This window comes from Pinus tabuliformis, chromosome 2_1 (genome assembly GCF_031772625.1).
Source record: "Pinus tabuliformis cultivar Carrire ecotype Pingquan chromosome 2_1, CPIR1, whole genome shotgun sequence".
Taxonomy (NCBI): domain Eukaryota; kingdom Viridiplantae; phylum Streptophyta; class Pinopsida; order Pinales; family Pinaceae; genus Pinus; species Pinus tabuliformis.
The window spans coordinates 960306028-960332898 of record NC_142299.1 but is presented as its reverse complement, the minus strand read 5'-3'; the positions used below and the strand labels follow the sequence as shown (position 1 = coordinate 960332898).

The following is a 26871-nucleotide window of genomic DNA, read 5'->3' as shown; positions in this document are numbered from 1 at the left end:
TGTCATTAACCCTTGAAAATGTCAAGTTTTGAAGTTCTTCATTATTTGTCCCCGATAATTCCCAAGCAGAAATTTCACTTGAAATGTCATTAAACCTGGAAAAACTAGGTTTTAATTTCCTTAGAATTTGTACCTCACAATTTGTTTTCAACAACACCTTGGTCTTCATCAATAAAGTATTTTAAGTTCAGCTTTCTGAAACAAGTAGTTGGTAATCTTGTCTCCTTTTCACAAAAGTCATTTCTCTTTGTGCACCATCTACTACTACTATTAGATATTTCAAGAAACTCCTTTTTAAAGGAAAACATTGTTGGGAAATGAGCTTATTCCAAAAATACTTATAATGTCACTTTGACTTGAGTAAACACCAACTTTAAAAATCAGTTTTGAAATCCAATTGTGGAAAACATGAAACTTCCATGTATTTACATAAAGTAGCATGAAAGGTTGGTAACTTACAAATAAAAATAAAAATAAAAATAAAAATAAACACTTTACTTTCACTTGAGTAGACACTAGCTTTAAAAATATGTTTTGAAATCCAATTGTTGCAACATGAAACTTCAATGTGTTTACATACAATAGAATGAAAGGTTGGCGACTTTTAAAAAAAAAAAAAAAATTAACGCTTATTAATTTCCACATTGAGAATTACACTTGTCACTTCTTATTTTCTTTTAGTTAATCATTCATAGGCGTGTTTTATTTCCCTGACTACTCGAGTAACATGTCGATCAGCTTGAAAACATGTTGGTCAGCTTGATGTGGCACGATACCAAAAGTGGTATGAGAATTTTTTAAGGTGGTTTTAAAATACGTTTTAGCGTCTTCTACCAATCATGAGCGAACATGTACATTGGAGTGGTAAAGTTGATTTCTGTTAACTTCGTTCCACTTCATACACCCCATATGAATCTCAACTCATTTGTCCATTGTTAGATAAGAGTGTCGTTTATTGATTTTCTCTTAGTTGTTAGTCCTTTTCTCATGCTCTAAGCTCTTAAGGGTTTAATAAGACCAACACACAACCTTGATTGAATATGGATGTAACAATTTATAACACCCACCTCTTCCCAAAGCTTCAACCCACCCATGGTTAGGGTGTCCCCATAGAGAACGATGGTTAGCAAGGATAATTAATGCAAGAAGGTAAAATTGATTATGATATCAAGACAATGATTCTGTCCAACATTATCATACAATTTGATTCTAGAAACAATATATATATATATATATATATATATATATATATATATATATATATATATATATATATATATATATATATATATATATATTCTTTTCTCAAAAATGGGACTTTAAAAACTGATTTCAAGTTACTCGCTTGTAATTCCATTTTTTTGAAACCAAAACCAGGATTTTGAATCACCAAACGAGAAATTAAAAATATGGTTACAATATTTGGTTATTATTGGAGATGATACTTCCCTTCAAGGCATTAAGAACTATAGGTTCAAACTTTTATCCCTCAGGTGTGATAATTCACTTGCACCCATTGCTGAGGCATGGGGAAAGGTAAGGGACTCGATACAAGTGGATCAATGACCCATACTGAGTTAAGAATTCAAGGAAGTGGTAGGGGAACCACATAGGTTGAGTACTAGATATAATTTCACCCCAACCAGTGGGACCTATAAATAGATACAAGAGAAATGTTAGCACAAAAGGAGGCCCTTGGAGAATAAACGTGCCCTGACAAGGAAAAAACCACCAAAAGACACCAAAGTGGAGGCTTATGATGCAAACACTTAGAATGTAGAGCATGCAATAAGATAAAAAAAAACTAAGAGATGAAGAGAAAGAAGCTCTTTGTTAGAAGGATTGGGCATGACACTACATTAGAGTCATTCAAATCAGTCTGTGTCAAGCATGGAGAAATTGTAGATGCAGTGTTTGTCACTCACAAGACCACTGGTAACAATAAGGGATATGGATTTATCAAATTTAAACATGTTGATTGCGCCTTGAGTGCATTGGAAGAACCCAACAAGATGATTGATGGTAGAATGATTGTCTATAATCTGGCTGATGTTAGGCAGAAACAATCACAACTGAACCAACTCCTTCATCAACTCATACATCTAGTTAATTGCAATGAGCTAATCCTTTTGAACCAGCTACAACGGATCCTAACTTAAGAAGGGTCTATGTGGGTAATGTTCTTGAAGACATGAAACTTGCTAGAATGACTAATTTTTTCTCTCATTATGGAGACATCGAAGAAGGCCCTAGTGGTTTTGACAGACATACTGGTAATTCCAAAGGATACTCCCTTATTCTTTACAAAACAACTGAAGCAAAAAATGGAGCCCTGGAAGATCTTGTTAAATTCATAGATGGGCATCAACTTTTTTGTAAATTAGCATTTAAAGAACAAAAGAAGAAAATTACAACAAATGAGGGCCTGGTCGTTCCTCATTTTAAGGATAATGGTGATGTAAATCACATTTCAAAATATGGTTGACTGGGTCATGGGCCAGTCAACCCACCACTTATTTTCATCGAAATACCATGAACCCATTATTAATACTAGTTACTCACTTAAATCCATATGGATTAAGTGATGCAGAACTACCAAGTTTTTCTAGAGACCCTGATGCAAAAAAACCTCCCTTATAGTTCACTAAACTCTTCTGCACAGTTGGACTTGGGCCTCCAAATTCTTCTCCAAGGAAAAACTTCTCGTCGAGCAATACTAGGTGCAGGCAGTTACATCATGGTCCATATGGATCCTCTAGATATGGAAGTCATTCATATAGTAGTTTTGGAGGTTCAACATCTCACTATGGGATTTCTTCAAGTTCATTTGTTTCCCAAACTATGACATATGATGGAGCAAGTTATTTACCCCTTACATCTCATCAAAGTCAACTCCCAAGGACATCTCCATAATCATGAGTTCTTCTTTGTTAGAAAATTATATATTACAGAGCAATGGAACACATAAAATATAGCAAAAATATAAACACAGAAAACGCATAAAACCAGAGAGACACAGATATACGTGGTTCACCCAGTTTGGGCTACGTCCACCCTGAACAGCCAGTCCTTCTTTTCTATTATCTAGAAAAATGAAGAGACGCAACCTATAGAAGATCCGCTATAATATCCTCTGTTTTCTCTCACAGTCTCACCTCTTTGTTTCTCTCTCAGAGAATACACATCTATTACAGAGCCTCAAAAATACAATGCCCTCATACAAAGAGAGGGGTTGCCTTCTATAGCAAAAATCCCTAAACTAAACATAAGTTCTACCATCAGATCATCCGCCTAATGAATGGCCCAGATTGACTAGAAATTATTATACCTTTACAAGGAAATTTTACATTTGTTTTTAGCTTCAGGGACGCTACCCCCGAAACCCCAGCCGGGGGACTGCTGGCCCCCAGACCCCCCAGCTAGGGGGGATCGGCCCCCCGAACCCCCGCAGGAGGACAAGTCCCCCCTGCACCCCCCCACGTAGAGGGGTGTACAAACTTCCTGGGGTATACATCTGGCTAAATCAAAGGCCTCTAAACAACCATGCTCCATACTCAACAATCTCCCACTTGGAGAATGATTGTAGTAACTCCACCACTACTTCATTTGCTGGACAATGACTCCTCTTTGGACCAGGTTATTTCTCATCTTCATCGTCATCCTTGAAGACCAATTGAAACTGAGCATATTCTCAGTTTCTCCCTGGTTACAACTTTTGTTAGCATATCTGTAGGATTCTAGCTAGTGTGTATCTTTTCCAGCTTCAACTCTCCATCTTCCAACACTGATCATATGAAATGGTACTTGAGCTATATGTGTTTAGTCCTGGAATGAAATGTTGAGTTCTTTGGAAGATGAATGGCACTTTGGCTATCATTGTATAACGTGCCCATATCATACTCCTTACCCAATTCACCCATAAACCTTTGTAACTGAATCGTTTCTTTACTAGCCTCTGCAGCAGCAACATACTCTGCTTCTATTGTTGAAAGTGCAACAACACTTTGAATTTTTGAAACTCAACTGACAGCTATTCCACCTATATTAAATACATATCCTGTAGTGCTCCTCCTATTATCTCTGTCACCTGCCATATCTGCATCAACATATCCCTATAGAGAAATGTTTGAACCACCAAAGCATAATGCTTGATTTGTGGTACCTTTCAAATATCTGAGAATCCATTTCACTACCATTCAATTTTCCTTTCCTGGATTGTTCATGTACCTGCTTACAACTCCCACTGCATGTGCAATATCAGGCCTTGTGTAGACCATTGTATACATTAATCTTCCAACTGCTGATGCATATGGAACTTTAGACATATAATCCATGTCTTCTTGGGTCTTTGGGCACATTTCCTTACTAAGTTTGAAATGGCTAGCAAAAGGTGTACTAACTAGTTTTGCATTGTGCATATTAAATCTTTTCAACACCTTTTCTATGTACACACTTTGAGACAATGTTAATTTGCGATTCTTCCTATCTCTAGCTATTCTCATACCAAGGATTTGTTTTGCAGCACCCAAATCCTTCATTGCAAATGAATTTGCCAATTTTCTTTTGAGCACATTTATTTCCTACATGTTAGACCCTGCAACAAGCATGTCATCCACATACAATAACAATATAATATAGCTACCATCATTTTCCTTTTTCAGATAAACACAATGATTAGAGTGACATCTAGTATAACCTTGTTCAGACATAAACTTGTCAAATTTTAGATACCACTGCCTTGGAGCCTGTTTTAAGCCATAAAAGCTCTTCTTCAACCTGCACACTAGTTTCTCCTTCCCTTTCACCTCATATCCTTGTGGTTGCTGCATATATATCTCTTCCTCCAAATCCCCATGGAGAAAGGTTATCTTTACATCTAACTGCTCAAGATGCAAATCTTCAACTGCTACTAGACTTAAAATAGTTCTGATTGAAGTCATTTTAACAATAGGAGAAAATATTTCATCAAAATCAATACCTTTCTTCTATGCAAACCCCTTCACCACAAGTCTAGCTTTGTACCTTTGTTTTCCTCCATCTTCTTCCTTCAACCTATAAACCCATTTATTCTACAATGTAGTTTTTCCTGCAGGCAACCTGACTAAGTCCCAAGTCTGGTTATGCATCAAGGAGTCCATATCTTCTTCCATGGCTACCTCCCACTTCTTCCTGCTTTCAACCTGCATTGCTTCTTCATAACATTCGGGTTCACCAAAATCAGTCAACAATAAATAATATAATGAAGGTGAGTATCATTCAGGGGGTATACTTATCCTGGTAGATCTTCTAACACCACTTTCAGGTGTTTGGTGTGCCTGTTGTTGTTGTGGTGGTTGTTGTTGTTGTGGTTGTTGATTATTATTATTTTCAGGCACCTTTGCTTTTTCAGTGATCTCATCAAGAACTGCATATTCCTTGTTTTCTTTTTCCTGTTTCTTTTCCTGCAACTGATTCTTATACAAGACCTTTTCATTGAATATTACATCTCTGCTCCTAATTTTTGTAATCATATAAGCAATAACCAAAATCATTAACACCATATCCAATAAAGGTACATTTATTTGACTTTGCCTCAAGTTTTTTTCTATTTTCTTTATTGATATGAACAAAGGCCTCACAACCAAAAGGCTTTAAAAAAGAGTAGTTTACCATTTTACCTGTCCATGCTTCCTCTGTAACATCACCATCCAAGGAACTTGAAGGCCCTCTGTTTATTAGATAAACAGCAATATCTACAACATCTGCCCAAAATTGTAAAGGCAGTCCTGCATGCAATCTCATGCACCTTGCATGTTCCATGATTGTTTCTCTTCATCCTTTCTGACACACCATTTTCTTGTGGTGTTCTTGGAACTGTCTTCTCTCTGCGAATTCCATGCTCTGAATAGTACCTATCAAACTCTTTTCTGCAATATTCACCTCTATTGTCTAATCTGAGACACTTCAATTTCTTTCATGTCTCAATCTCAACCAAAGCTTTCCATTTCTTGAAAGTATCAAATACATCAGATTTATTCTTAATACAATAAATCCAAGTTTTTCTAGTTGCATCATCAATAAAAGTAACATAATAACGAGAGCCACCGAGAGATGATACCTTAGCAGCTCCCCATACATCTGTATGCACAAGCTCTAATTTTTCGCTCTTATTTTCTTTCCCAACTCTGATAAATCTGACTCTCTTCTGTTTTCCATAAATGAAATTCTCACATAAGTCCAAATCAACATTCTTTAAACCCGACAACAAATTCCTTGAGTGAAGAATCTTCATCCCCTTTTCACTCATGTGTCCGAGCCTATGATGCCATAATGCTGCATCTGCTCCTTTGGAAGTTAAAGCATTAACAGAGTTAGAAACCATTGCATAAATACAATGTACCAACCTTTTCGCCTTTTGCTATTACCAGGGCTCCTTTGGTGACCTTCCAATATTTATCTGTGAAATTTGTCACACAACCTTCACCGCCTAACTACGATGTTGAAATCAGATTTTTCTTTAGATTTGGAACATGCCTTACCTCCTTTAGTAGCCATTGGTTTCCATTCTGCTGTTTTATAAGAACCTTACCCATTCCAACAATTTAACAGGGTTTATCATCACTCAAACGAACTTGTCCAAAATCTCCTTGAACATAGTCATGAAAGTATTTCTTATCAGGTGTGGCATGGAATGAGGCCCCTTAATCTACCATCTAGGAATCAGTAATATTTTCAGAAGAAAGAATTAAAGCATCTTGTAACACCTCACCTGTCACATTTGCTTCATGATTGTTTTCTTACTGTGCATATCCTTCTTTTCCTTTCCGAGATCTACAGTCATTCGTTAGGTGTCCTTTCTTTCCACATTTCCAGCACACTATCCCCAATCTGGACTTGGATCTACCTTTCCTTGATTTACTGCGATATCCTGAGCTCTTTCATCTTTCCATTTTTCTTCCCTTGGACTCTGCACTCAAAGCATTACCCGATGTCTCACCGAATCTTTTTTGTCGCATTTCCTCGCTAAGGATAGCACCGACAACATCATCAAACTTTAAAGTACTAGATCCAGAAATAGAGTTACTAATGTCCATTACTAAACCATTCCAACTTTTTGGAAATGAGCAAAAGAATAACAGAGCTCTAACTTCATCATCAAAGTTTACCCCTACAGAACATAACTGACTTGTAATAGTATTAAAATCATTTAAATGGTCTGCAACAGATCCACCTTCCAACATCTTCATATTAAATAACCGTTTCATAAGAAATAACTTGTTTGAGGCCGAGGGCTTTTCATATATTTTCTCCAATGCCTTAATCAAACCCTTTGTCGTTGTTTCCTTCGAAATGTTGAATGTGACCGATGCTGTGAGGCACAACCGTACTATTCCGAGTGCCTTTCTATCGAGGAGGTTCCATTTTTCATCTGTCATACCCGTCGACATATTTGTTTTTCTGACCAATGGTAGGTACAGATCTTTTTGATACAGATAATCTTGTATCTGCATCTTCCACAACGAGAAGTTTTGGCCATTAAATTTCTCGACCCTAAACTTACCATCTTCCGCCATTGCTCCCACTTGAATGAGGAATCGTTCTTTCCTACGAGTTTATTAGCCAAATAGACCTTCGGCTTTGATACCAGTTGTTAGAAAATTATATATTACAGAGAAATGGAACACATAAAATATAGCAGAAATATAAACATATAAAACGTATAAAACCAAAGAGACACAGATATACGTGGTTCACCCAGTTTGCGCTACGTCCACCCCGAACATCTAGTCCTTCTTTTCTATTAGCCAACAAAATGAAAAGACACAACCTACAACAGATCCGCTCTAATATCCTCTGTTTTCTCTCACTATCTCACCTCTTTGTTTCTTGCTCAGAGAATACACATCTATTACACAGCCTCAAAAATACAATTCCCTCATACAAAGAGAGGGGCTTCCTTCTAGGGGGAAAAACCCTAAACTAAACATAAGTTCTACCGTCTAATCATCTGCCTAATGAATGGCCTAGATTGACAAGAAATTACTATACTTTTACAAGGCAATTTTACATCTATTTTTAGCTTCGAGGGCGCTGCCCCCGAAACCCCCACCAGGGGACCGCTCGCCCTCGGACCCCCCAGCCGGTGGGGATCGGCCCCCCAGAACCCCTATGAGGGGACAATTCCCCCCCCCCCGCACCCCCCTGTGTGGAGGGGTGTAAAAACTTCTTGGGGTATACATCCAGCTAAAACAAAGACTTCTAAACAATCATGCTCCATACTCAACATTCTTGGCATGCGGTCTTACTACACAACCTAGGTTTGTGCTCATTATTAATTTTTCTTCTCCCATTTTTTTAATTTCATTTTCAATTGTCTTTATATGTATTTGAAACATTTGTTTTAGTATTTTTTCGTCCACTATATGTCAAACACCACTTATGAATCTTCGAGCCTTTCGATTTGAATCTCCTTTATTATTTTTCTTCTAACTTCTTTCTCTGGCAATTGATGAGAACAAGTTTGAAGCAAGGTTGGCAAAACAACCTGTTTCTAGAATTTTTTTTCTTGTTTTTAGTTTATTGTCACTCATTTTTAAAATGTACCCTTTTGAATAATGAAATACCTTAGCTTCTATCTCTAGGGGTTGTTATGACAATAAGCATAAGCCGGTGTGGTAATTGAGAATACTAGTTGGTATTAAGTATGGAGTTAAAGTCGGCGGGATAGTAGGCAAGCAGCAAGCGTTTTAGAAAGTTGCAGAAGTTGATCCTAATGGAGGGTCGCAGAGGAGGGAGCTCCACTCCCTCCTATAAGGATGTCGTAGCCAGCAGAGGTAAGGCACCTCTGGAAAATGTCAGAGGATCCGCGGAGGAAGGGGATAGGAATAATGAAAAGGAGACAGATGGGACCAAGACCAAGGAAAACAGTAGCACAAAAGACAAGGAGGAAGAAGACAAAAATCAGGGAGCTAGAGACAAAAAACAAAAGGGACCATGCAAACCCAAAGCAGAAATCACTCCCAGAGTTGTTTTAAATGATCCTGCTCTGCAGGCGCACAGGGAACACATGGGGACTTATGCTATCATCTACAAATTCATGGGATTATGGCCCACTGAAAAAGCTTTACAGACATGGATCAAATATCACTGGAAACCCAAAGGGAGCATTGACCTTCATCTTGGGTCAAAGGGATTCTTCACTGTGGTTTTCACAAACATTGAAGACAAAGATAGAGTGTTTGAAGGAGGACCCTACTTTTTTGCAGTAGTGGGCCTCTATATGCAGCCTTGGAGGATGAACTTTGTCCCAAAGCGGGAAACTTTCACTTCAGTACCAGTTTGGGTAATACTCTATTCTCTACCTCTTGATTACTGGCAATCTGAATCGTTAGCTACCATAGGCAATAAACTAGGTTGTTTTGTCAAAGCTTCTGAAGCCACAAGAAGGGGGAAATACACTTCCTTTGCAAGGATATGTGTGGAAATGGATCTATCAGGAGCTCTTCCAGATGAGATAATCTTGGAAGTTTATGATGAGGAATGGGTGCAAATAGTAGACTATGAGCATATCCCGTTCAGATGCCGTAGATGCCATGAACATGGACACTTATTCAGAGACTGCCCTCTCAGCAAAGCAGACAACAAGAGCAAGGCTAATACAATGAAGGACATAGAAAGCTTTCATAAAGTGGTTAGTAAAGGAAAAGGCGGTAAAAGAGGGCCAAAGCAACAACAAAATGAGGGGCAAAAGGTCAGTCAGAACAAGTTTCAAGTACTGGAAGAGAATGAAGAAATTACAAAAGAAGACCAATCTATGGAGGAAAGTCCCAATGAAAAGGAGAAAGAAGAAAACAACAATCAAACACAAGATATTGGTAATCAGAAAGAGACTATGATGAGTGAAGCAGAACTAGAGATGGATCAGGAAATGACCCAAAGTGATATAGATCTGGAGGACCATGAGCTATAGGAAATTCTTGAAAAGGAACACCTGGATCTGGAAGGGTTCTTGATGCAGGGAACCATGGGAGGGATAGATTCATTGCCTCAAGAGGAGTGCAACAAAATACAACAATTGTTTTTATGGAAAACTCGGGAAAGGGGGTTTGATAAGGGAAAAACCATTGACAAGTAGGATTACAGAGGTGTGAAAACAATGAAATCTACTCCAGGATTAGCCACTAGAAATCCAGGAAAGAAGAGGGGCAGGAAAAAGCAGAATGAGCTCCTGATGGAGTGTGGAAAGCTAATGATAGATTCGGGTAAGATGAAAGATCTAACCAGCTACTCCTTTACAAATCTTTAATAATGAAGTTCACATCTTGGAATATCATAGGTCTAGGTAGTAAGAGAAAACAAAGAATGCTTAGTAATAGAATGAAGCAAGCAATGCCAGATATAATCTTCATCCAGGAAATGAAATGCTCCATTCAAAAATTAAAACAAATCCATAGCAAATGGCTCAGTAGATTTGAGTTTCTAGAAGTTAAAGTAGAGAACACAACGGGGGGCATACTCACTCTTTGGAACCCCCAAAAAGTCAGCATAATAGATGTGGAGGCATCAAGGAATTATTTATCAGTAGTTATTCAACCAGTGGGGGTCAAGGATACCTTCCTGGTCACAAATGTTTATGGCCCTCAAAGAATAGATGATAAACTCAAATTTCTAGACTCCCTTGTGGATCTCTGGGACAGACATGCAGGAATTCCTTGGATCATGGGAGGTGACTTCAACATGATTAAATCTCTTTCAGAGAAAAAAGGAGGTACCAGAGCGCTAAGTAAAGACTCTTTAGCGTTCCAAACCTTCACAGATAATATGAAACTAGTTGACTCTGAGACGAACAATGGCCTTTTCACTTGGAACAACAAAAGAGGTGGAGAGGCACAGGTTGCCTCCAAGTTAGACAGATTTATGATCTCAGAGGAGCTTATGCTTATAGACAAAGAAATAATAGCAAGAGTTCTCCCCTTTGGAGGCTCAGATCACTGGCCGATTCAATTGGAGATCAAGGGTATAGATTCTCCCAGGAACAGACCCTTCAGATTTGAGAATATCTGGCTCTCCCACCCAGATTTCATCAGCAATATTGAAAAATGGTGGTCAGAAGATTTGCAGATCCAGGGAACAAAAATTTTCCTCCTACACAAAAGACTAAAGCACATTAAGCTCAAACTCAAATATTGGAACAAGAATGATTTTGGTAACATTTTTGTGGATAAAAAATCTGTGGAAAACAAAATTCAGGAACTCAACCAAGCACTGATCATGGATGGCTTTGATAAAGTCAAAAGTGATCAAGTTGATAAACACCATCAAGAATGGGAGAATTTGTGCAAACAAGAGGAAATATTTTGGAGACAAAAGTCTAGAGTTCAATGGCTCAAAGAAGGAGAGCGTAACACTAGATTTTTTCATAGATCCACCATGGCTAATAGAGCTCACAACAGAATCTCTTCGATAAAGGATGAGAATGGGGAGCTTCTTATCTCTCATAAGGATATCGAAGCGATGTTTGTTCAACATTTCCGAGGGATTACTCGTGAAAATGATTCAGACAGAGAGCTATGCATCAAGGAAGTTACTAAACACATCCCTAAACTGTTGTCTAGGGAGGACAATTTTAACCTAAATAGACCAATAACTGAAGAGGAGGTGAGTGAGATTCTCAATGAAATGCAAAATGGCAAAGCTCCAGGCCCGGATGGTTTCAATGTGGATTTTTTTAAAGCCTGCTGAAATATTGTCAAACAGGATATTCTGAATGTATTGGAGGATTATAGGGTGAATAGAACTATTCTGAAAGTCCTCAATATCTCCTTCATTTCCCTAATCCGAAAACACGACATAGCTCAAACATCTGATAAGTATATACCCATAGCTTTATGCAATGTGGTATACAAGATTATCTCCAAGGTAGTGGCTAACAGACTCAAACCTCTTCTTCCTTCTTTAGTTTCAGGTGAACAATCCGGTTATGTGGAAGGCAAACAAATTCTAAATAACATTATTCAAGCTCACGAGGTAGTTCACACGCTAACTAGCAAGAGGCAGGCTGGAATGATCATGCAACTGGATATTGCCAAAGTTTATGACAAGGTGAACTGAACCTACATCAAGAAGGTTCTTACTGCTTTTGGATTCAATCATAACTAGGTCGGATGGGTTATGGCCCTGGTGACTTCCTCCAGCTTTTCAATTTTGGTGAATGGCTCTCCCTCAGATATCTTTATTCCTTCTAGAGGCCTCAGGCAAGGAGACCTGCTCTCTCCCTTTCTTTTCATCCTTATGATGGAAGGACTTGGTCAGTACATTAAGCATGCTAAAGTCACAGGAAAGATTAAGGGCCTTCAATTATCTGAGAATGGTTAGGCTCTGACTCACCAAAAATTTGTAGATGATACCATGCTGCAGGAAATCCCCACAATCAAAGAAGCTTCAGCCTATAAGCAAATCCTGAATGACTTTTCCATGGCTTTAGGTATGGAAGTTAATCTCTCCCAATCAAAACTCATCTTCTTAAATAACAATATTGCTATTCATAGAAATATCTCCAGAATTCTAGGCTTTCAAAGGGATTCCCTCCCCTCAAAGTATCTGGGAGTTCCTCTAACTACTAGACCAATGCACAAGAGTATCTGGGAACCGGTGCTCAATAAGATGCAAGACAAAGTCAAGAAATGGACCATCAGATCTTTGAACCTGGCTGGTAGGTTGGTATTGACAAAGGCTGTTCTTCAATCAATCCCTGTTTTCATGTTATCAGCTCTCCCAGCTCCCAAAGGTGTTTTACAGCAATTCAGGAACATCCAAAGAGACTTCCTTTGGGGTAAGGAGGAAACAAGGAAGAAATGGGCCCTTGTTTCTTCCTTGTTTCTTGGGATAAAATCTGTAGACACATGAGCCACGGGGACCTAGGCTTAGATGACTAGGAGATTCTTAGTAAAGCTTTAGGAGCTAAACTCTGGTGGAGATGGGTTCAAGAGCCAAAAGATCAATGTGCAAGAATCTGGAAAGAAAAATACGCCAACTCCTGGCACACTAGTGATCTCATAAGAATGTCTAGAAATATAAAAGGCTCATACATCTGGAATAAAGCCTGGCAAAACTAAAGCCTAGTTCAAAAAAATTGTTTATGGGAAATTAGAGCAGGAGATCTAGCAATCTTCTTGGAGGACAAATGGCAACAAGAACCAACGCTATTAAAAGAGGACCTTTTAAGCCTCAAGCATGAAAAAGATTCCCAAGGATTAAACAAGTTAAAGGATTTCTAGGATCACACTCATAATTCAGGAAAGTGGAGAAGCTGGAGAAACATTGATTGCAGAGATGACAGCCCCATAAAAACAAAAGCTGAGGTACTCATGAGAATGTTAAAACAAAGGATGATCTTGGTATCTGAGGGGCAGGACCAGTTAAGATGGGGCAACAATAAAAAGGGCACCTTTAATCTTAAGGAGGAAAAAGGTATTCTCCTTGAGCTTGATTCTCGTGTTTCGGATAAGACCTAGCAGCACCATTGGAGGCACAAAGGGTGGATGAAGATCAAGATTTTCATGTGGTTGGTTCATCACAAGAAAATCTTGACTTGGGACAATATTAGGAAGAGGGGTGTTCTAGGGCCTTCTCGGTGCCAGCTCTGTGAAGCCCAAGACGAGACAATGGAGCATATTCTCAGTAGCTGTATTTACACCTCCTGGTTGTCGGATTCTTTTGCTACCATTTTTCAATACTGACAAGGACAGATGAAGTATCATTAATACCTTAAACAAGTGGAGAAGAAACTTTTTGGAGTATGAGTTCCTCAACTTGGCTTGGACCTTAATGCCAAGATTCATTATCTGGAATGTTTGGAAAGAAAGGAACAAAAGAATATTCAAGGATGAAAAGACTATCCCTCTTTGCCTATTTGAACTGATCTTGAAACAACTTAAGGAGACAATTAGCATCATAGCTCATAATCACCCTGAGAATCCCCCCTCAGAGAATGAGCTAAGAACTCTCAGGCAACTGGGAATGGAAGGGATTATTCCTCAAGGCCTGAATAGAAAGGTAATTGCTATGGAAACGGAGAAGGACTTCTAGCATCCCCCCCTGAAAGGTTATCTGAAATACAACATTGATGGGGCTTCAAAAGGCAACCCGGGTACTGCTAGTTTTGGAGGGGTGTTAAGAGATGAGGAAGGAGACATTATCTTCATCTTCCACTGCCATTTAGGAAAAGCCACCAACAATATGGCTGAATTAATGGCTTTGGAGCAATGCCTAGAGTTTCTGAAGTAGGACCATGGCTTAAATGTCATTATAGAAGCAGACTCAGAGATAACCATAAATTCAGTGAAAAGGATTAGTTGTGGTATGGTGCCAGAGATAGTCTCAAATCACTGGAGACTTATCCAGGTTTACCAAAGAATTCAAGGTCATCTCCATGGTCTTCGAACTGTTAGTTTCAACCACATTCGACGAAAAGCCAATAAACTAGCGGACATCCTGGCCAAACAAGGTGTGAACTGTTCAGACTGCAGGGTTGCAATAAAGTGGCAGGAACTGCCTCAAAACAAATTAAGAGCTATCTGCTACGAGCAAGTGGTAGAGGATACAGAAGTATTTCAAAAGCGTGCCAGGGTGATAAGCTTGAAATGAATTTTTCTCAGCATAATCTACCACAGTCTTTCAGTCTGTACTTTGGTGGGAGGTAAGCAACGGTCGGCCTCAAAACACCCCGGTGTACGTTGACCGGTTTCCTCAGTTTTTCGGATGGTTGCATGGTGGGTCGAATCATAGCAAGCCATAGTTTCTGGTTCAGGCTCAGAAGAAGGAATGAGTGGGAAGGGTGGATTATTTTTACCGGTTGCGGTAATATCCCCTTAATCCATTTTCGGGAAGGAAAACCACGTCCAAGGCGGTTTTCAGGTGATCGCATGGCTCTTGAGCGGAAAATGGTTTTGGAGATTTGGAAGCGATTCCATTCGGCTTCCAACACGTGGCAGGGGGGTGGAAAAGAAAACCGCCCCCATCGCACACTAATGTTCGGTGATCTTAGGCTGTGCGATATTTCCCCAGACCATTGGATTACGTCACTCGGATCTACGGTCAAGAATGACCGAACTGTTTTGTGGGGCGAGGTCGTTAAACTCCACTCGTCTTGTCGGGGCGTTTTCTCCCTCAGCTATTTGTTTGCGCGAGATGCAAGGATGATTGTGATTGTTGAAGCCTTTTTGGGAAGTGGGTTTGTGGGATTTTCTGGTGTATAACACGTGTTTGGAGATTCTTTTAGCCCAACATTTTGTGTATTTCAAGGGTTCGATGTTAATCGATGTAGGGTTGGGGGTCCTGTCTTCGGCAGGGTGCCCTTTTTTCCCTGGGTCCATGGAGATGGATGGATAATTGTATATTATGTAACATATTTTATGGATTAATGAAATAGAAGGACCGTCTCTTGCTTTAGCAAAAAAAAAAGTGTGGAGTTAAAGTCAGGTTGGCCATATAATAGAGAAAATTCATGTTATAATTATGGCGTATGGTTACTATATGTAAGGGAAATTGTAGGCAAGATGTCAAGGGCAAAAAGGGCACTCGGTTTATAGGGTACATTTTAGTATGTGTTCCATATTCATAATTTGTTATCTTAACTACTTTTACTACTAAATTACCAATGGTTGTTAAGCTATGTGCAAATAAGCACTCCAACAAATATTGAATTGTATGAGAGCGCTTAGGTAGAAGGGTGTTTGCAAGAAGTGGAGAAAACTTTGAATGAATTCGTAGTCCATATTTAGTGTTAGGTTGTGATTTTATCTTGTGGCTTTGTTATTTTCATGTCAATATTGTTCTTACTTATGCATTCATAATGAGGTTAGGATGTTTTTCATATCTATTTTTGTTCTTTGAGCCAACATTGATTTCCATCTCTTATTTTTCTTTGGTCATAGATTTTTTTGTTGGGTATACGACCAAAGTCCCACATTGACTAGAAGTGGGGAGGATCATGGGTATATAAGGATGGACAAATATCTCCATTGGTGTGAGGCCTTTTGGGGCAAAGCCCAAAAACAAATCCATGAGGGCTTAGGCCCAAAGTGGACAATATCACACCATTGTGGAGATATGTGGTGTCCAGAGTCATAACAAGTGGTATCAGAGCCATGCCTCAAAGTTAGCCAAGTGGATGAATCCTTGGAATGCCGAACGAAGGTGGTGGGCCCCGGTAATATCACGATGGGATCCGTGGATGAGCTCGGTTAGAAAGGCGGTGTGCTCCGGATTCTTCATGGACGTGTCCTGGTCCCAACATGGTGAAGAGGAGTTGACCTGGGATAGAGCAAGCTCTCGAGGCAGGTGGTGCTTCCATGTAAGGCGTGTGCTTCCAACGCATTGGAGCAGAGAATCCTGGTTGGTAGAGAGTGGACAGATGGATAATCGTTTGAGGGGAGGCTCCATGGTCCTTTGTTCGAGGGGAGGATTGTTAGGTATACGACCAAAGTCCCACATTAACTAGAAGTGGGGAGGATCATGGGTATATAAGGATGGACAAATATCTCCATTGGTGTGAGGCCTTTTGGGGTAAAGCCCAAAAACAAATCCATGAGGGCTTAGGCCCAAAGTGGACAATATCACACCATTGTGGAGATATGTGGTGTCCAGAGTCCTAACATTTTTGTGGTGTATGCTAGAGTTTTTCAATTGACTATATTTTCCTCTATGTTTTTTTAGTTTGGTTGTATCTTATAACATTGACTTGAAATCAAAACCATAGTGTTGGACAAGATTTGGTGACCCCAAGGAGGTTTATTCTTGGTATGATAGGTTTGGAGTTTCTCTCATTTGTTGGCATGATTTTAAATTATTATGTGGAAAGTGTGCTAGTAGATCATGATTACTTAACAAGAAGATGATTTATGTTGGGATAAATTTGTTGTGTTTCAATAGATTTCAATTTGTCTCTACATATCCAAAATCAAATACATTTTTTGGCTACTTGATTGTTTTATTTTTTGTTTTCTAAGTGGTTTGGGCCTTGAGATGACTTCATGCTTTGGGTCAAGAAAATGCAACCCTCAGGCATAAAAGTAGTAAGTGTGGATCAAGAAAAGGAAAGGAATAATATTTGTTAAAGAAAAACTCCTTTCATGAGTTGTATTGTTGTTGTTTTATGTTTTGTTATGTCACGGAGTTTATATAAATTTCATTTCGATATGTGTACTAAATTGTATTCTTTTGGAGACTAATATAATATTGTGCTTGTTGCGTAGTTTGATTTTGGGTAGTTAACATTACCTTTGTCTACAATTTTTTGTTCAATCATGGATTTCATTCGTTCACTTCAAGCAGGAGATATGAAAATGATATGTAAGACCAAATAGGTAAAGAATAATTGTTGTTTGATGATTTCATATCTTGTAATATCAACTTTAAAATCTTTCCAATATTTAGTGGTAGTCCTTATGTATTGATTTTCACTGTAGTCAAATACTCTTTCCCCCTGTAGTTCTGAAATTTGAGGAAAATTCAAGGGCTGCATCATGATCATCATAAACTCTTCTCAAAATACCCGAGCCATAAAATTTTTTGAAATTTTTTTACAACCCTAATATTCTGATAAAATCTAGCAGTGTTTGTGGCCTCTCTTCCATTAAACCCTACTCCAATTCCATAGAAGAACACATAGAAGGTTGTTTTTGGAAAGCAAGGGGGTTATCCTATTGTTTTATCTTTGTTTTTCCTTGCATTATAAACTTAATTTTAGTATCTTGTACTTATGTTTATGGAAATTGTTATAGGAAAGGTTCTAAATTTCAAAAAATCAACATATGCATTCTAGTAACAATTGTAGTACAAGAATCCCAAAAAAAGTCAACGAAGAGGGAAAAAAAAAATGAAATGTCTTTCCATTGTTGTGATTTTATTCTATTGAGATTATTGTACTTCCTATCTAGAGTTTCTTATAAATCATTTCAATCTTATAGTCGTTCATGTGGTTAATTCTGTAGAAATAATTTTTTTTCTTGTAGAAAATTGACAAGGAGAAGTGAAATGGCATGTCATCATGGTTAAGAAAAAAGGGTGGTGAAAATGAAATGGATCAACACTGGGAATATAATCATAACCTTTAGTCATGTATTTTATTTATTTGTCCTTTCAAATTACTTAATGAACTCTTTGGTTAAACTCTATTTTTTCTCATTTATACTTGATTGGTGATGTGACATTGTGTCACCTTTTGGATGAATATTGTTGATTTTCTCATATGACTATGGTATCTCTACCAGTTACGAGAACATTTATATAATTTTCTCCTTTCATTTCTTATGCATAAGACATGAGCCCCATAGTGAATAATGGTGTGATTTCTACTATGTGCAATGTTGCATTATATATGTTGAAGTTGCCACATGACTACCTATAGGGGTTCCTATGGAGGTACAGGGCACCATGCAAAAGTTGAGGTACTCCAAATTTTCATTTATTTTTGTGTAAAGCTCACGCTTCTAGGATATTCTATTTAAAATCTTAAGGCTTGGATATGAAAATTTCAATGACTTCTAGCTTTTCCTCAATCCTATAGCCTCCCTATAGAAGTAAAAGGAATTTGCAGAATTTTCTTGTTGGTGAGTATTCAGATGGAATATTTTCTTGAGTGGATAGGCGATAATGAAAAGTTATTAAAAAATGAACAAGGATAGCTATGGTAATGTATGGAATGGAATAGTTTCGCTACAAAGTGAAAATAAGTGCTTTAATAACCTTGCAATGATTTTTCTAAAATTTATTTATATCCTTGTACTTTATATTAATGTGATTTTTAATTATTTATTTCAAGTTTTTCCTATGGTAGTCTCTCCAATTACTTTATAATTTCTTAACAGATAAATTAGAAACTATGCATGTCATTATCAATGCCCTGTTCATTTGGAACTAGTGAACTATCGTGCATCATTTAAGTTAATATAATATGTCAAATGATAAAGAAATTGTAGTATTAATTAATTTGTTTATTATGCAGTGTAGGTGTTATTTTTTTGTGTATCCTAGTGCGTAGGTGTTTAACATATGTTTATTGGTTACATGTCAGGATCATTGTTATTGATTGTCATATTTTGACGTCTTGAATTAATTAATAATGCGAACCACTCCCAATTAGTTTTCTTGACCCCATATCTAATAGGATCCAAGCATGTAGCTCATTAATCATAATTACATCATGAATACTCACTGTTCTTTTACATTTTGGCATGGAAATCAGTCACAACAGATTTACATGATTCACAAGGTGAGAAATCAATATTTTATGTAATTGAAAATTTTAGGATTGATAATTATATGTCATTTATAGGTTATAAATGTCTTCAAAGTTTCACTTCTAATTGAGTATTATACTAAAAATATCGATTATCTTATACGTAATTAATCTTCCCTCCACCCACTTTTCATAACTTCCATAACCATTGGGTAGGGACCAACAACTTCGATGCTATTTTGTTTGTTTAGTAAAATATTTTCCAAGACTTTACAAAGTTAAATAATTTATTGGAACTTGAATAATTTACAATCTATAAAGTTTCAATGTATAATTTTTTAAATTCCAATTCTTTAAAGGATGCTAGCTCAATGGAAGAGCACCTGCTTTGCAAGAAGGAGGTTGGTGGTTCAATTCCATCGTGCCATGATATTCATATGGAATGGTGATGATTAGTATTTTGGTGACAAGGACTCTTTTGACCATCACCGATAAGTTTATGGTGACATTTTTTACCCTCACTAAAATATAAAATAGTGATGGGAAACAAACGCCACCATATATATGTATCAATAGTAACGACCATGAAAGGCCCATCACCATAAATTATTGTTGTTCATATGAAATGGTGACAACCAATGAACATCACCATAAAAAAAAAAAAAACAAAAAAACAAAAAAAACAAAAAAAAACAAAAAAAAAAAAAAAAAACAAAACAAAAACAAAAACTAACTAACTAACAATCATTATATAACTCCTCTTAACCATCCTCCTTAAGCATTAATGCATTGGTCTAATCGAATCATAAAACAGTAATAAATTAATTAATCATATATTTATTTATTTATTAATTAATTAATTAATTAATTAAATTAAAAATATATATATATATATATATATATATATATATATATATATATATATATATATATAACAATAACATATATAGATACATATTTCATCAAACTTTTTTATATATAATTAAATTATAAATTATAAATTATAAATTATAATAGAATAAAGAAATTAAAATAAATAAAAAATTAATAATAATTTAACAATCATAATAAACAAATAATTAAATATAACAAATAAATAAATAATTAATTAATTAAATTAAATTAAAATATATATATATATATATATATATATATATATATATATATATATCAACTTTTTTATTAAAATATATAATTAAATTAAAAAATAGTTAAAAAATTAAAATAGAATAAAGAAATTAAAATAAATAAAAAATTAATAATAATTTAATAATCATAATAAACAGATAATTAAATATAACAAATAAATAAATAAATAATTAGTTAATTAATTAATTAATTAAAATATATATATATATATATATATATATATATATATATATATAAAAAAAAAATAACAATAAACATTTATAGATACATATTTCATCAAACTTTTTTATTAAAATATATAATTAAATTAAAAATTAAAAGTTAAAAAAAAAAAAAATTAAAATGGAATAAAAGAAATTATAATAAATAAAAAATTAATAATAATTTAATAATCAGAATAAACAAATAATTAAATATAACAAATAAATAATTAATTAATTTAAACTCATTAATAAAAGTAAGTAAATCATTATTCAAAACAATTAATTTTTGATTTAAAAAAAAAAAAAATAAATAAATAAATACATTGGCCGACCTAATTTCTCACATCATTCTTTAATAACCTATATATATATATATATACCCTAAACCCAATTCATGGATACATCATTAAGATTGAAGATTATCTGTTGTCGCGTCCCCTGATGATGGACTCACTTGGTAGTCTGAAACGTTGGGTTCACAAAACTCTACAACAGGTCATTCCTCCTCTATCTAAAACCATCCTCACCTGTATGGATTCCCTATTTAACAATCGCCATATATATTCATCAATAGTGATGACCATGAAAATTCCATCACAATAAATCGTTGTTGTTCATATGAAATGGTGACAGTAACTATTCGTCATTATAATCATTATTCATGACAGACCTTGAATGTCACCACAATACATACAATTTTGATGACGCCACCTTTGGTGACGTTCAGTTTTTTGGTGAAGGAGGCTAAGATCCATCACCATTGCTCTTATGAAATGGTGATGATCACTACCTGTCATTATAAATAATTATTGGTGACGAACCTTGAATGTCACCACAACACCTATATTTTTGGCGACACCACTTTTGGTGATGTTCAATTTTTTGTGACAGAGGCTCTTTTGATCATCACCAATGAGCTTATAGTGACATTTTTCGACCCTCACTAATGAACTTTTTTCTTGTAGTGATTATCAAGGAGTAGAAAAAATGTAGCCTAGAAGGTGGCCACAATGGTATCATATGACACAAAGTGGTCAAAATTAAAAAGCAGTGTGTAATTAAATTGCTAAATAGTTATCAACCAACACATACAAGTTTTATTGAATCCAACATTCAACATGGATTCAAATATGACCAACCACGAGAAAATATCTTTTCATTTGTTTTAAATAAGCATGGAATTGTATGAAATTAATAGTAGTGCCAAAAGAAAACAATATATATTTATATATAATATAAATAAACCAAAATTTAATAAATTTAATAGGTCATCAACCAGCGTTTGAATTTAGACAACATTGTACAAAATTGAATATCTAGTTACAAGATTTGGAGCATAAAAGAGGTCAAATAAAGTTCACGACAACATGGACTTCTCTGATGCAAAACATCTCCTCTCTCATCCAATCCTACATGCTCTAAACTTATTTACAAAAATAAACTCTACAACAGTGCAAAGGCTTCATTCCTTTTTCATGAATTAGACCCACCCTCATGTGGATCCCAATGATACATTTAAATAATATTACAAAATGTTCCCAATTAATCTGTCCCTCATGCATTTTTAACTAATGCAATTAAAATATAAACAAAAGATTAATTTTTGTGATTGTGTAATGTGTTAGCAGTTCAAATCTTGAATTATCCATATTTAATCTTCAACATTGACGTCTCTTGAGTGATCAAATTCAATTACATTTAACCAAATTAATTAAATTTGAAATTAATTAAGCAAATTACAATGAAAATTACACATGAATGCATCTATAATTTTCTTCCCTCTTTAAATAGAAAAAAAATTCATTCCTTTGATATCATATTTCTAAAAAATTGATAACATTTTGGTGAGATCCAATGTTGTGTGGCATCAATTTAAAAGAACAAATGATTTGGCGCACAATTTCATTTATAAAAAGAAATCCAAGTTCATGTGATTTCATGTTCCTTTTTATTTTTATTTTTATGGGAATTTAACGTACAAATATGACACATCCTTGGAATATTCTCTTCCTAATTAGCTTTCCAACGAGCTATTATGAACTCAATTGGATGCTCTATAACTCGAGATACAACCTCAGGAAGTTGACACTTAGCCACCATTGATCAAATTCATGGGTCAATTTCAACCCTTAATTCAAATATTAAAATAGATATCCCACGTGTCATAGAGGGAAACTTCGAAAGGTTTATATTTTTTTTAGTGATTAGAGTAATTTGTGTGAAAACCAATTGGAAGGTATGGATGTCAGTGATAATGATTGTTATAACCCTACATGCCACTCAAAATAGTGAGAGAGACCCATTTCAACATACCTTAACTCCTCACCAGAATATATCTCTTTTCATGGTATTCCAAGAATAATAAAAATAAAATAATTAATAATAATGAATAATCACTACAATAAAAAAAAAATATTGGGAGAAATAGAGATAGATGGAAAGAAAACCATGAGATCCCAAGATTTTGGTGACCCCACAATTCTAGCCACCTGTTTCTAATGGTCGACCATAGGATTTTTTCTAATTGATGTGAAAAATTGTTGTTCACATGAAGAAAAAAAAATCATTTCTCGAATATCGTTATTTGATGGATCTCGAGACAATTTTTTTCTTTAGTGTTAGGTTCTTAGAAGGCTTAAATGAAAAAATAATAAGATGGATTTCTCTAAAACAGAAATATCTGAGACACATTGGCATTAACATTGATGTGCCTAGATTGATGAAGTGTTGTTCGCATGGAAGTGTCACATGGAAAGTGGAAAGGTGATTTTGATATGATGATATGGCTAGAACAAATTTGCATGTGGCATCATCATAGAGAGACACATGGCATCGTCATGGAGAGACACATGGTGGGATTTCCATGTCATCTTGAAACCTTGGCTCTCAAGTTCTCAAAGGTTTTCAAAGTTCATTTTATATTAAAACTAGTGAGAAGGTGAGGTCTAAGATGAAAATAATTTGATCAGCGTTACATAGTATTTTGTCACACCTCCTGCACTTCCCTATGACATACACTGAAGTGCCTGAACTATGACCATAATGTAGTGTACTCATTCATATATGCAGTTCAAAGCCTTCCTAAGACATTGATTGGAAAATTCCTTGAGCTTCCCCTCAAGGAAATAGCTCTTTAACCCTAATTTGAACATCATTGCTCTTATGAGGCTAAAAACCGCGATTGTCACATAATTCACTATACTGGACCTGTGATGACATCGCTCTATTTTCTCATATACCCACGATGATCCCAAAAAGGTAATTTTCCCAAAGGCAATGAGAAGCTTTGTGATCTAGAAGCTTCCAGAGTGGCGAGTTGGAGGTGGTTTCGCATAGATGAGATCGAATATTCCTAACTTGAATTATTTGTATTATCCCTATGAGCTACCTCCTTGAGATGTGGGCCTAATACTATCTTTGGAGAAGTCCTAACTCGCTTTCACAGTTAATAAATTTGTCCTCTCCCATTCCCCAATGGTTGGTCAAGTTAGAGGCTAGGTTGGTCTATGTCCATTTGCACCCCTATGATGAGCTTGTGCTTAGAGGCTATTCATTAGACTTGGAGAAGGAGTGTTTGAAGAGTTTCATGGCTTAGACTTATATTACCACTCAAGCAGATCCTTTAAACATCAAGGCTATGGTTGTAAGCTTCCCTTTATTCTTTAAATAATATACAACTGCTAGTTCATCTTCCCAAAATATATATATTCATGTATGTATTAGCTTGGCATTCCTTGATTAGCTAAGTAGGTTATTATTGGATTTTCTATTGGTTTTGGCATGCTATTTTGTCTCTTGATCACTTGTGTAGGTACATAAGTGCTTAAAGAAGAATGAACAAGTCCATGATGCAAGCAGTTCGAGGATCTCAATAAAGCAAATCGAAATAGCATCAGAGTGAGGTAAGTCATCTCTCTCGTTCTACTTTTCAATTATAATCTATGAAGATGTCTAGCTTATTGTCACTTCAGTTGCTAGACCCACTCATTGGGATAGAGGGATCATCTATGTTCACAGAGAGGATTAACCTTGTCAAAAAAATGGTGACTCTGCCAGGGACCCTATGACCCTTTCCATTCAATCCTTCACCCTGGTCTTTTGACTATTTTGACCAACCATCATTTTTCAGCTTGTGTGCATTAGTCTAGGTTTATACCATCATTGATTACTAGCTTAGAGTGTTAAGTCAGGATTGTTTCTTGGAATCCTTTTAGTGTTTTCCCATATTCCTCGCCCATCGCAAGTTTAACCTTTACATTTGCGATGGCATCATGGTTTTTACCTTTACAGTCACGATGATCACTGCTTTTACCATTATAGTCACGATGAAAAAACATTTCTTCATTTTTTGGTCGTGTTGAAATCATCACTATTTTTTCTATACAAAGTAGTGATGCCATCACAGGTTTGCCTGTGCAAAGTAGTGATAATCGCGGGTTTGGGTATATGAAGTAGTATGATCCTTCAATGTGAGAATTTTTTAGGTTTCTTCCTAACAATCCAGTGTGTCTTGGCCCCTAAGGTCTTTTCCTTTCCCGTATGCTTGGATTTGTCAATGTTTTGATTGATTTCCTTGATTAATTTGCAAAATTTGTCTCATTGGCTTCGAAGTGAAATCTGATTGAGTTCTAGGGTTTCTAGTCAATTGGTCATCATTTTTTGCTTGTTGGTGTCATTGAGATGTTTGTTTTGTTTATTGATTAAGTGTTGTTTTCTGTAGAAATCATTGAAAACATCATTTTGCATCTGTTTTAGCTTGTATTTCAAAATTTACTTTTCATGAAAATGCATTATATTAGTTGTATTAAAAAGTTATTTTTTGAGATTCATCACTGAGAATAGATCATATTTTTTGGTGATTGAAAGCTAAAAATGGTATTAGGGGCATCAAATCATTCAAAACAAAAAGAAAAGAATAATTCATATAAGTGGATATTTGTAAAGTCAAAATCATTTTGCTTTCAAAAAGTTGCATTTAGGATAGTGAAAAGTAGAAATATTTTTACTTTTGGCATTGTGTTTGGAAGACAAAAGTGAAAGTTAGTGGAAGGAATTTTGCATGATGAATTTTGTCTGATTCATTATTGATTGAAATTTCTTCCCTTGGTTAGTCTCGCTTTTATAGAAATGAAAGTTTTATTTTTCTCATATAGTTGCATCATAGGTGTTCAAGTGACATCATTTTGAGCCTCAAAACTGAGACCTAATTGAAGATAAACATTTAAAAATCTATCAACTAATCTAAGGAGCATTTGAAACATTAATGCTCATACTTATTGGTCTAGTCTAGAGACGTGTTCCGACATCTTTAAAACTTAGTAGTTGTCATTCGCTCTTGCATTAGACAGCGCTATCACAGACTTGTGCTCCCCGTACCATTGCGTATATAAAGGGAGACCCTCATAGGTTGCAAACCTTTATCTATAGGAAGTTGAGTCTGCCACCCTGTAAACGTGATACACCGAACACAACATTCAGGGAGATTGCCTGCACGTACATCAATTCCTTGGTAAATTTATTTGATGAGATGTATATTGTAGTTCACGGTTACTTGGTACTCCTTTTGCCTAGAGTTACGTGAGTAGTCATTTCGATATTTTATGACTCTTTAAATTTGAAAATAGCACCGAGCACTTTTCCTTTCAAGCTCGCTAAACCATCAAAAGTGACTAGAGTCACCTTTTCGTCCTTTTCTCAACTCTTAAAACATGAAAAGGAAAAGTTTTTGTTTCAAATTATAAAATTAATTGACCGCAGAACAAAATCTTTCATGTGGAATTACTCCTTAGTAGATCTTAGGTTGATACCAATGGCAACATTCCCTGAGTCTACGAGTCAAGGACACCCCTTGCATGGGAATCCTAGTACTTTTCCTTCTTTTCAAAATGTTGGTGCTCCTTATATGGCAACATCGTCCCTTCCTAGATTCACCATTGGTCTTCCAGTTTGTTTATTTTCAACCTCGGTGATTCTAAGTGTCGAAACAGCTTTTCAACCAAGTTCTCCTCCACCTGAACAACATCAATCTCATGTTGATCCTAAAGTTGACCCCTTTCCTTCTTTGCCTATTTCTTCACCTCATTCTTCCTCTTTGCTTAGTGAAATTCTAGATTCTAGTGACCAGGAAGCTAAGAAGAAGAAGAAGAGGATGACAAAGAAGAAGCAAAATAAGTAAGGGGGAAACCAATAAATCATTTCTACCGATGCAACTAATGAAGAAAAATATTCCAACAAGCCCCAGAAAGTAAAATTCCCTTGCATGTTATGTAAGGGTGACCACCTTCTTCAGAATTGTCCTAG

The 26871-nt window shown here is 36.0% G+C and overlaps 1 pseudogene; it reads left to right on the top strand.

Moving 5' to 3' along the window:
* Positions 1-1811: 1811 nt before the first annotated feature.
* LOC149203833 (uncharacterized) lies at positions 1812-8297 on the top strand (annotated as a pseudogene).
* The last annotated feature ends 18574 nt before the right edge of the window (positions 8298-26871 follow it).